We start from the raw sequence: 9,803 nt of genomic DNA, 5'->3' as shown, positions 1-9,803 counted from the left end.
AAGATCACAGGCAGTAGGAGGTCTCTGGCTGGACAGTGGATGGTGGGGCTGCAAAAGGAGACAAGGGAGCTGCTAATGCAGCAGGGCACCTTGGTCTTGATTTTCTTTGCAGGTAACACCCTGTCCTCAGGGCAGTTACCCCAGACTTAGACTTGTACAATAAAGAATTGTATCCTTTAACACCACCAAGTCCCAACAAGCAGAGATGAGGTTTTCAGGTGTACAGTCTCCAAGCAACTTGATAAGGAACACTGACTGTGCTTCTTTTAATACACAAGAATTGCAAAGGTAATAGCTATATGGAAGAAAAGGAAGAAGAAAAGCTAGCAGAGAAGCTAGACTCCCACTTGAAGCTTGAGTCTCTTTCTGAGGAAATGTAGCCAGTCTGATAAGATGACACAAGATCAAAGTGTGAGAAACCCAAAGGAATTCCTGAATTCACCTAATAAGCAAATGGCAAGCTCCAATAAGTAAATATCTGAAAAAAAAATTCAAGGTTAATAAATCTCAATTCATTGCTTGTTTATTGAACTGTTATGTCCTACTGCTCACGTGCCAGCATTACTAAGAAGGTGTTTTCTTGGACCCAGACACCTTGAGAAGAATCCACCAACGGAGAGCTTGAAGAGACCAGCCAGCCTGAGCCCTCACGCATTGAGTCCTTCCCACCAATGTAGGCTACTGCTGCAGGACCAGTGCTCTTAGGCTTGAGTTCCATTCTTGTTGGACTTACTTGGTCTGCTCTTGTGCATTCACAAAGTTTTGTATTGATTATATAAATATTTGTGGTTTGTATGAATACAAAATATCCATGGAGTGCAAAAATGAACGTTCACATTCAAGATACAAAAAACTACTCTCAGATAGTGTTCTGTCACGCCTATTGAGTTTATACAGATACCTTTAGTTCCTCATGATAAATTAGAGACACACAGCTATGTGCCTGTCCAGGTTCTTCCCTTCCTTTTTTAAAGCACACAGTTCTTTACCATTGCAAGAGAGTGAAGTTGTCATTTCCCTTAAATCATCCCGAGCTTTTAGCATCAATTCTCATTTTGCACAGCTGTAGATGACTCAGTTGTCATAGGAGAGATACAGTCGTGGTTTTGTTTACAAATTATTTATTTCTATAAAATATAGAAAAGTGATTTTGACCATACAGATTTAGTATTCCAATGATGCACCTATGGAAATAAAGAACATAATTTCTGAGTAACAAGAAAAAGAATCTCACTGAAGAAGAACTATTGATAAACTGTGTCTAGGCTGTCTCATATTTTAAAGGGATCAAACAATCAGATTATCAAAGGGTGTGCAGGTAAAGACCATTATGTCAGGTTGGACTTGCTATCCATCATGCCTGATATCCCATTCAAACCAATCAATCCTTGTGATTAAAAAAGGAATTTCCCCTTCTTCTACCAACAAACAAAACTTCAAATCCTACTGCAGGTCTCAATGAACTAAGTCAGCTGGAAAACTACCTGTGAGATAACAGAACTGGATTGGATTTCAGACCACTTTAGTTACCCAAACACTTCACTCTGACCCCGAGTAACTTCTAGTAACTCTACCATTGTCCCCTCCTATCCTTCAGCTTCAAAGACATCAGTTATCGGGAGTTTATCAGCAGATACTCAATCTAGAAGCAACTTGAAGATGGTATAAAATGCTCTCTCTGGCCCCAAATAACTGGCACACTTGTGCCAGTTCTGCTAATCCAGAAAGTTTAGTCCCTGGCTTCAAGTCTTTCAGGATCAAGTCACTGTTACACAACACAGCCTGATCCCCAACTGTTACACTGCAGTGCAGTACACCTTCACATCCTCAAAACCGTATTATTTTTCTCAGCAGTTTACTGGAGGAAATCAGTAAGTAATTACTAATGGTCAACCCCGCCAAAACCTCGTGGTGAAGGCCTGGAAATTTTCCCAGCAGTGAAAACAAAAACATTTCCCTTACAATACACTGAATCACTTGTCACCAAGGCTCCTCATTTCCTATAACCAGGTTTCAAGTTAAAAGGTGTCAGTTTGACACCATATGCAAAGCTGCTAGGTACCTAGATTGGAAGTTAGCACTTTTATTCCCTACAGACGCAAGAAGTACACATGAAGGTTAGAACAGATGGTGGGGAAGTCAGGAAACGTATGTTTTTATCTGGACACCTTCACACTGAGAAATAAAAGAAAGAAGCCACCTTTCCTCTGCTGATAGCACTCTCTCTTGGTCTAGCAGACAAAGTTCATTGTTTTTACTTCTCTGACTTTCACCAAATTAACTGGTTCCACCTCCCAGGGCAAACCGAGTGAGCTCTAGCCCTCCTCTGTTGCTCCGTGTCATCCTAGAGGGGATGTTGTGAGCAATCAAGGCACAAGCTCCACAGTTACTGCAGTGCTGCGTGAACCTCTCTAGCTTCTTTATGAATTGTAAACAGCTAAAAAATGGGAGCAAAGGAATCAGATTTTACCAGTTAATGCCGCATGAATTTTAACTGCTCTAACGCAAATCTACAGAGGCCCAAAAGGCATATAGCCTCCTACTGGGGCAGCAACAGTGCAGATAAGGTGCACACTGTGCCATAATATAAAGAATTAAAGAACTTTCAGATGAATGATAACCACAAAAAAAACTCAGTTTTCCATTTTTGTCAATCACGGATCTTTTATCTTGAATGAGACATCTGTTTCCAATAAAACTGCCTTTAAATTAAAAAAAAAAATTATTTTTCATTAAACAATTTTGTTCTGCTATTCTCATAAATTCAAGACTGGGAAACTGGTATTTCAATAAAATCACCATAATACTTCAAGTCAAAAAGAGACCTTAGAACTTCATTAAATCAGAGCTGACCTGCTTGCATTCTCTGCACCGATTCTGTTTCTTGTGATATACCAAAGCCCATGAAATATTATCCTTCTTCTCACCTATGGAAGGAAAACAAAAGGTTAGTGTGATAAAGATTATCCTCGTAGTACGTGGCTGCTAATTCTAATCTGTCTGTTTCAGCCTCAGGAGGCTGAAAGGCAAAGGTGAAAGTGGTACAATTTGCATGCACAAACTGCCGAATGGATTGTTTTAGATGAAGAAAATCACAGGGAAGAAAAAGGTTTCCATAAATGACTACAGCATTTCTGCTGACCATGTTGCACACTAAGAGCAAAAATACTTTTGTCTCTGTGTAAGTGTACACAGAAGTCTGATTCCCTTTCCACGGTCCTTTTCCCAGCACAATGAATTTTCTTGTTATGTTAAACAATTAATTTCCCTTCATGCCCTATTCAGCTTTCAAATACTCTTAGATGACAGACCCCTTCCTTTGTCACTACTTAATGGATTTATAAACATTTAATCTTTCTTTGTAATTTCATCCCAGCAGATCATTAATCACTGTCCCCAAACTCCCTCTTCATCAGGAAGAATCACGTAGGCTTGACAAGCACATGCAGCCATGCTTTATACACACACGCACGCACACACATGTATGTCCCAAGAACAACTACCTCCTTGGAATGGCCTTCACACACTTTCCAGCACGCAGGGTTGGTGGGGAATCCTGTAATTCCAGGAATGTTTGAATGCACGGAACTATGCAAAACCAGGCTCTAAAGGCAGCTTTACGTTCTAGCTAGTTCTGCAAAATTTGAAGCCTTTCAGAGGGCTAATTCCAGTTGGACAGGAGCCTCTATTCACCAGGAACATATCTGAAAAATGCTTTAAAGCCTAAATTCAGCAAGCTACAATGCAATCCTAGGAAGAGTACATCCCAAATCCTCACAACGGGAGTATTTTCCATGCTGGGCATTGCTGTGATGGTACTGTCAGTGAGGAAGGATTTCTTACTGTCTTTTTGCCATGGCTTCTAGGAAACTGTGCTTTGACAGTGGTAATTATGACTAATACGCATATACTACAACCACAAGACAAAGATCAAATGATTTGAAAGTCCCAAGATTATTTTTTTAATTAGAATGCATCTCTGCCCCAAAATTTTAACTATTTCTAAAAATTATTTAGTGATTCAATGATCATTGCTCTTTAGCTTTATTTGCTGTCTGAAGGGAAGAAAGTGCACCTGAAAATTACTCACAAGTACATGTTATTCATCACTAGCCACAGGAAAAAAAATAAATTGATTCCATTTCGTTGTTACTACAACATGAGGAGCTGTGACATTTCATTCATAGTCGTATGGAAACAGACTTTGTGATCATGAGAACTTCTGAGTACAAGCTGGTTAAGAACCCAAAAAATACATGAGGAAAAGGGCGTACACATTTCTTAACCAGGAATAAATTTCTGGGTCTGTATGTATTCAAGAATACTTTGACCAGTTAAAACCCAAATAAATTGTTCACAGTATTTTTTGATGATTTATTCCCTAGAAAAAGTCATGGCTTTCAATTTTTCATTGCTGCCTTTTCACAAACAAAAGGTAAATTAAAAGTATTCCCTCAGATGCATTAAAGTAAAGCACGATTCTTTATGCTCCAGTTACTGGAAAGACCAGAGCAGTGGAAATAACTGAACTAAAATATTCTATGAAATATACAGCTCCTTAAGCTCTGCAACCTGGGCAACTTTTCCAAAATCACTGGCTTCAAAAACTTCTGAAATCCTATGAACAGATGATGCTCGGAGAGCACTGTCTTAATTGTCTGCAGTGGAGCTGTTATGCATAAGTATTTTGCAAGCTTACTACTTGTCTGACTGGTAAATTCATAATGTTTCTCTTAAGGAAAGAACTTATTGCACAGAAACAAGACAGACACCAAATCCAGAAGCCTATATAAATATAGCAACTATTTTAATTACCTTCTATTTACAATAGAAGAGATTCAATCTTTGCTGAACACTGGTCAAGCAAACAGGCACGTTATAGGAAGACGTGGCTCGTGAGGCATTTTACCCTCTCCCATTTCTGCCATACACAGCAACGCCTGCCTAAATCGCCTATCCCAGGCTGTGCATTGCAACACTGATGGCTTTATCTTGAACCCACTGTTCAGAGAACCAACATCTTTAGGTAATTCAGTTTTCTTTGATCAGCCACTGAGACACTTTGGGAAAAATAACTGGAAGGCACACTTAAAGGATGCAGAAGAGCTGAAAACCTCTGTGGAGTAAAGGGAAAGATTTTATTTTAGGGGGCACAAAGGTAAACATCAAGCAGGCAGAAAAATACTACTTTTGGACTTAGTGGGACAAAAGCCTACTATTCCACTTGAGAAGCTGCCTCTTCAAAAGGAATAGGGGGACAAGGATTTAGGATAGAGATCAATACTAAACCTGAACAAGGCCTGAAGGCAAACACAGACAAGGAGCCCATCAAGAGCATACAACAATATTCACATGAGGAAAGATGGCCATGACTGAGTGGCATATGCAAAACCACTACCACTAAACAGGCAGATTAATCCTCTTCCACCTGACCCAGATCTGACAAGACTAGCAATATCACAGCATAGCCACCTCTTCCCCAGCACAGCAGAGACAGAGCACAGTTTCACCAAATTAGCAACAGAAATAATTGAAGGGTTAATTTCTGTTTGAGTGGAATGTGAAAAGATGCGCACATCAGCAATTAACACTTACCAAGAAAATAAATGCACTAAACTGCTACAAAATACTGCTATGAAGAAGAAATTATTTAACGTAAGTAGTATGGGAACAAATACATATGTGAAATACAGGGTAAAAATTTGAGAACAACAATATTGTTCCTGAGAAAGCAGCTGAAACATGATTGATCACTTTGGTCATATTGAAGCAGACTGAAAAGCTCTTGCAAACACATACTGATAAAGTAATTCTCTTACTGGATATTCCAGGAGGTCTTTCCTACGTCTAACAATGCTTCATTCTGCAACTCTTCTCAATCATGGAAAAAAATTATAGAAATCTCCAGCCTCAAAACCCAGAGCACATACATGAGATACAGCCAAAAACAAGAATTACTTACAAATCAGACTTGAATTCTTGGCATGTAAGTTTGGGTGATCTAAAAATAAATGCATTTTTTTTAGCATTGTTGTTTCATAATCATGTAGCATAAATAAGGTAATACAAAGACCACACATCTGGTTGCTGATGATTTGCATTTGTGCCTGAAGTTAATAAAAAGAGATGAGTGAAGCTAAAAACAATCATTTCTCATTCACCCAGTTATAAAAATGATTTGTTTGCGCTCTTTCCCAGTACAATGTCATGTCAATACAGCAAACAGCTGAAGCTACTAATATATTTCTCTTTATCACAAAGCATAAAGTATTTAAATTTCTTTTACAAAAATAAAACTATATATGTTCATAAATACTATACATAAGCATATATTGGTAATATATTGCAGAAAAGCATATATATTGTCAAAACTTGCAAGATTAAGTTCACCAATACAAGGAAGATGTGACCTGCAACATGCAAAGCAAGTCGGTATTACAATGATGATTTTTCACAGATCAAAAGGTATTTAATAATACTGTAGATTGCACATATCTCTTCTTTCTTTCCTTTTTGTTTTTCTTATTTTTTTTTTTAAACCAAAGCAATAGCATTTTATCCCATTTGCAGAGCTAGGGAAAGAATTAGGAGACACAAAATTCCTTCCTAAAAGTATTTGACCAGGCTTGCAGTAAAATAAAGGCATGCTATGCACAAGCAGTGCTCCTACTGCTAGCCACAAAATATGCTGTTCGTTTCAAGCCATGCCATTCAGAAGGCTGTTGTGATAGAATTTTAACATGACAGCTTTTTTCAGACTAGATATCGGGCTTCAAGTCCCTTTGTGGCCTGATTTACTTTGAATCACACAATCGAATCTTCCAGGTGTCCCCAAGTCACAAAAGTCTTGGCTAAACATTTTTTTTTTAAACTATACCATTCAAAATAATTTTTAGTAAGTTTTGTTTTCATTTCAAAGAGATATTGAAAAATCAAAAGTACTTTAAGGGAAACAGGATTGTTAACTTCAGTCCTCTATAAGACTAACATTTTTTAGACCTGCTTGATGAGTTTTTGGGTGCTTGATTTCCCTTCAAGTGGCCTGGAAAATCCCATTCTGTTTACAGCTATAAATCTCTCACCTTTCATAAGATTTAAATACAGTTTTTAAAAAGTTGTAAAGAATATTGTCACAAGACAGGCAGCAATATGTCCCATGTCATAAAAAATGATCAGTTCAATTTTTAAGCAGTACAGAAAGGCATGAGCCAAAGCATCCAATTAAAGTGTTCTACAACAGTTCTGCATCTCAGAGAGATTACTCATCCCCAAGATCCTTCAAAAAAAAAAAAAAAAAGTTTTTCTGAGAAACTGACTCACAGCCAGAGCACTGGATAGGAGTCTGACAAAGGTATTCTGCACGTTGCAATATCCATGATTTTTTTTCCTTTTTCAAAGGTAACGTTCCAGTCAACACAATGAATTCTAAGTCTAATACAATAACTTATAATGTACTTAATGTGTGTAAAACATGAAGGGATTCTCTTTGGTCATGTTTTCCCTAAGTAAATTTACACTGTTGTGAAAATAACAACTGGAAACATTCCTCCTATGTGTTTTGGGTTTATATACATGTAGAAAGTTACTGACCATATGAACATCTAGAATCTTTAGGTAACCTACATGTCAAAAGCTTTGACAAACATAATTCCCATCATTAGAAGAACTGTAAGTTTATACTCTTCATAACTCCAAAGAGACCACCGCTTTACCAACTGAAAGGAAGTAGACTTGCCCAGTTTGACCCCAGAATGCAAGTCCTGACCATTGCATCTCAGGCTATCCAAAACCCTTTGGATCAGCAGTAATTCCTGTTGCCTGAAATATTTTTTTCATTTATGCCTAAAAGATTTCCATTGCAGATTCTTAAAAACATGTGCTTCAAACAGATTCAAAAGCCCCTATGTTTTTATTTAAACTACTGCTCTACATTTGGATTTCCCTGAGGAAATAGGACAAAGTAACAAGCTTGATCCCCTTCATTCACGATTACCAAACCTTTCAATTGCATTTATTGCAGCTCTTGTATTTTTAAACACACTGAAATAGTGACTCCGCAGTCCAGCCCACAGCTGCTTGCAGGAAAGCATTACATCTGAAGCAGAAAACAAGGCTAATCTTCTACACCTTAACCTCTGAGGAGAACCCAGAGGCAAGTATGGTCTCTACAAAAGGAGGTCGGAATCAGCTATTATGCCACCAAAAAAAAATCAACCAACCAACCAACTAAACAAACAAACAAAAAAAACAGTATAAAGATACATAAAATAACGTCTACTGTAAGATGCGAGGAGGGAACCACAAAAACAACCATGCAGCCCTAGCGTGTATTCATTTGTCAATTAATATCCTCAAATGGTCCCAGGAAATGAAGCAGAAAAAAAAAACTTACAGAAAAACAAGACTTATTAAGCAACTCCATTTCCAGCAGTGCGCATGGGGTTGTCACAAGCGAGCTGTTCTCTGCCCTCACTCTCAGGACACCCTCCACCTGCTCCTCTCCTCCTTCCCTGGGTTAGAGGAATGCCTGGGGCCACCATGGGCAGGCACCGCTAGGCCACACTGTGAGTCCCTACAGATGGGCCTTACTCAGCGACCTCATGGTGTTTTCCAAAGGGATACGCAAACCCAAACCCTTGCTTTTGTGGGTTGCTTCCCGTGTTTTTCTAGGCCTGCTCTGTATTGGTAAACACCTCACCTCTACTTCCAGGCCTCCTGTCTCCATTCCTCACACAAGATGTGCATCATAGAATGGGATGGGTTGGAAGGGTCCTTAAACATGATTTAATTCCAACATCCCTGCCATGGACAGGGACACCTTCTACTAAACCAAGTTGCTCATGTATATCCAGCACACTGCCTGGGGAAAAAAAATTACTGCAGCTAAAAACTCCTCTAAAAACTCCTAAAACTCCAGACCACTTAATTTCATGAAACACACTTTCCCTGCCATGCCTACCCAGCCAAAATCTCTCTGACCCCCCATGGAAAAGAGCCTGCCCAGGCCAAGGCAGGCCTTTGCTTGCAGGCAACCAGCATTCCCCACAGAAGCCCCTTACCTGGTGTTTCTCAGGGCAGGCTCCACTGAGGCAGGTGCTGAGGCACTGCTGGGGGGATGGCAGCAGTAGCAGATGGCTGCTGCTGCATGCTAGCCCATTGCGGGCAAGGTGGCACTTATTGCCTCACATCACCTCACTAGGGCTGGGGTGGTGCTGCCCTTCCAGCCACGCAGCTGCCTTGGGCCATTAAACCCTCACGGTAGCAGAGATGAAGGACAGTGTCTGGCTGCTTGCAGCACTCAGGTAGGCTGGGGTGCCAGTAAGGCAGGGGAGTAGCTGGAGGGACTCATACTGCTCAGGACATATTGAGGCATAGAGAGAGGGATAGACTGTGGTGTTTGGGGCTGCTGGAGGCTTCTTAAAGATGAAGGAAATTTGAAAGGAGTTTGAAAGAAAATCTCAAGCATCCCACTGCCCTGTGCCATGGGGTTTTGACTGCCTCCTGAAGTGCTGAGGTGAAGCTTGGGCAATGGAGCGGTGGTGGTGGGTGCCCCTCTGTAGGGCTGTCAGTCAGGGCTGGGGCTGTCAGCTGGGGGGCTCCTGTCTTCAGACAAGGGTTTTTGGGAGTCAGTTTGCTGTGTGGGTATCTTAGTATGCACCTCCTAACATAGTCTGTCATGTTGGATATGTTTTGTATTTTGAAAATCAGTATGTTTGAGGAGGGATTTGTGAGAGGCCTGCAATTGCCTGCACCCATACATCCAGAGCAGCAGCATAGTGCTGGTGTGTGGTCTCCATAGATAA

The 9,803-nt window shown here is 40.0% G+C and overlaps 1 long non-coding RNA gene across 1 annotated transcript; it reads right to left on the bottom strand.

Moving 5' to 3' along the window:
* Positions 1-749: 749 nt before the first annotated feature.
* LOC121074649 lies at positions 750-9,414 on the bottom strand. Its single transcript, XR_005822457.1, has 4 exons — positions 9,060-9,414; positions 8,699-8,860; positions 2,854-2,927; positions 750-1,127 (listed from the first exon to the last, which is right to left on the bottom strand). It is a non-coding gene; the product is annotated as an uncharacterized LOC121074649 (long non-coding RNA).
* Positions 9,415-9,803: the final 389 nt, after the last annotated feature.

The sequence above is a fragment of the Cygnus olor genome, chromosome 9 (genome assembly GCF_009769625.2).
Source record: "Cygnus olor isolate bCygOlo1 chromosome 9, bCygOlo1.pri.v2, whole genome shotgun sequence".
Lineage (NCBI taxonomy): Eukaryota > Metazoa > Chordata > Aves > Anseriformes > Anatidae > Cygnus > Cygnus olor.
The sequence above is the reverse complement of the archived record's forward strand: the minus strand, read 5'-3'. Positions and strand labels throughout refer to the sequence as shown.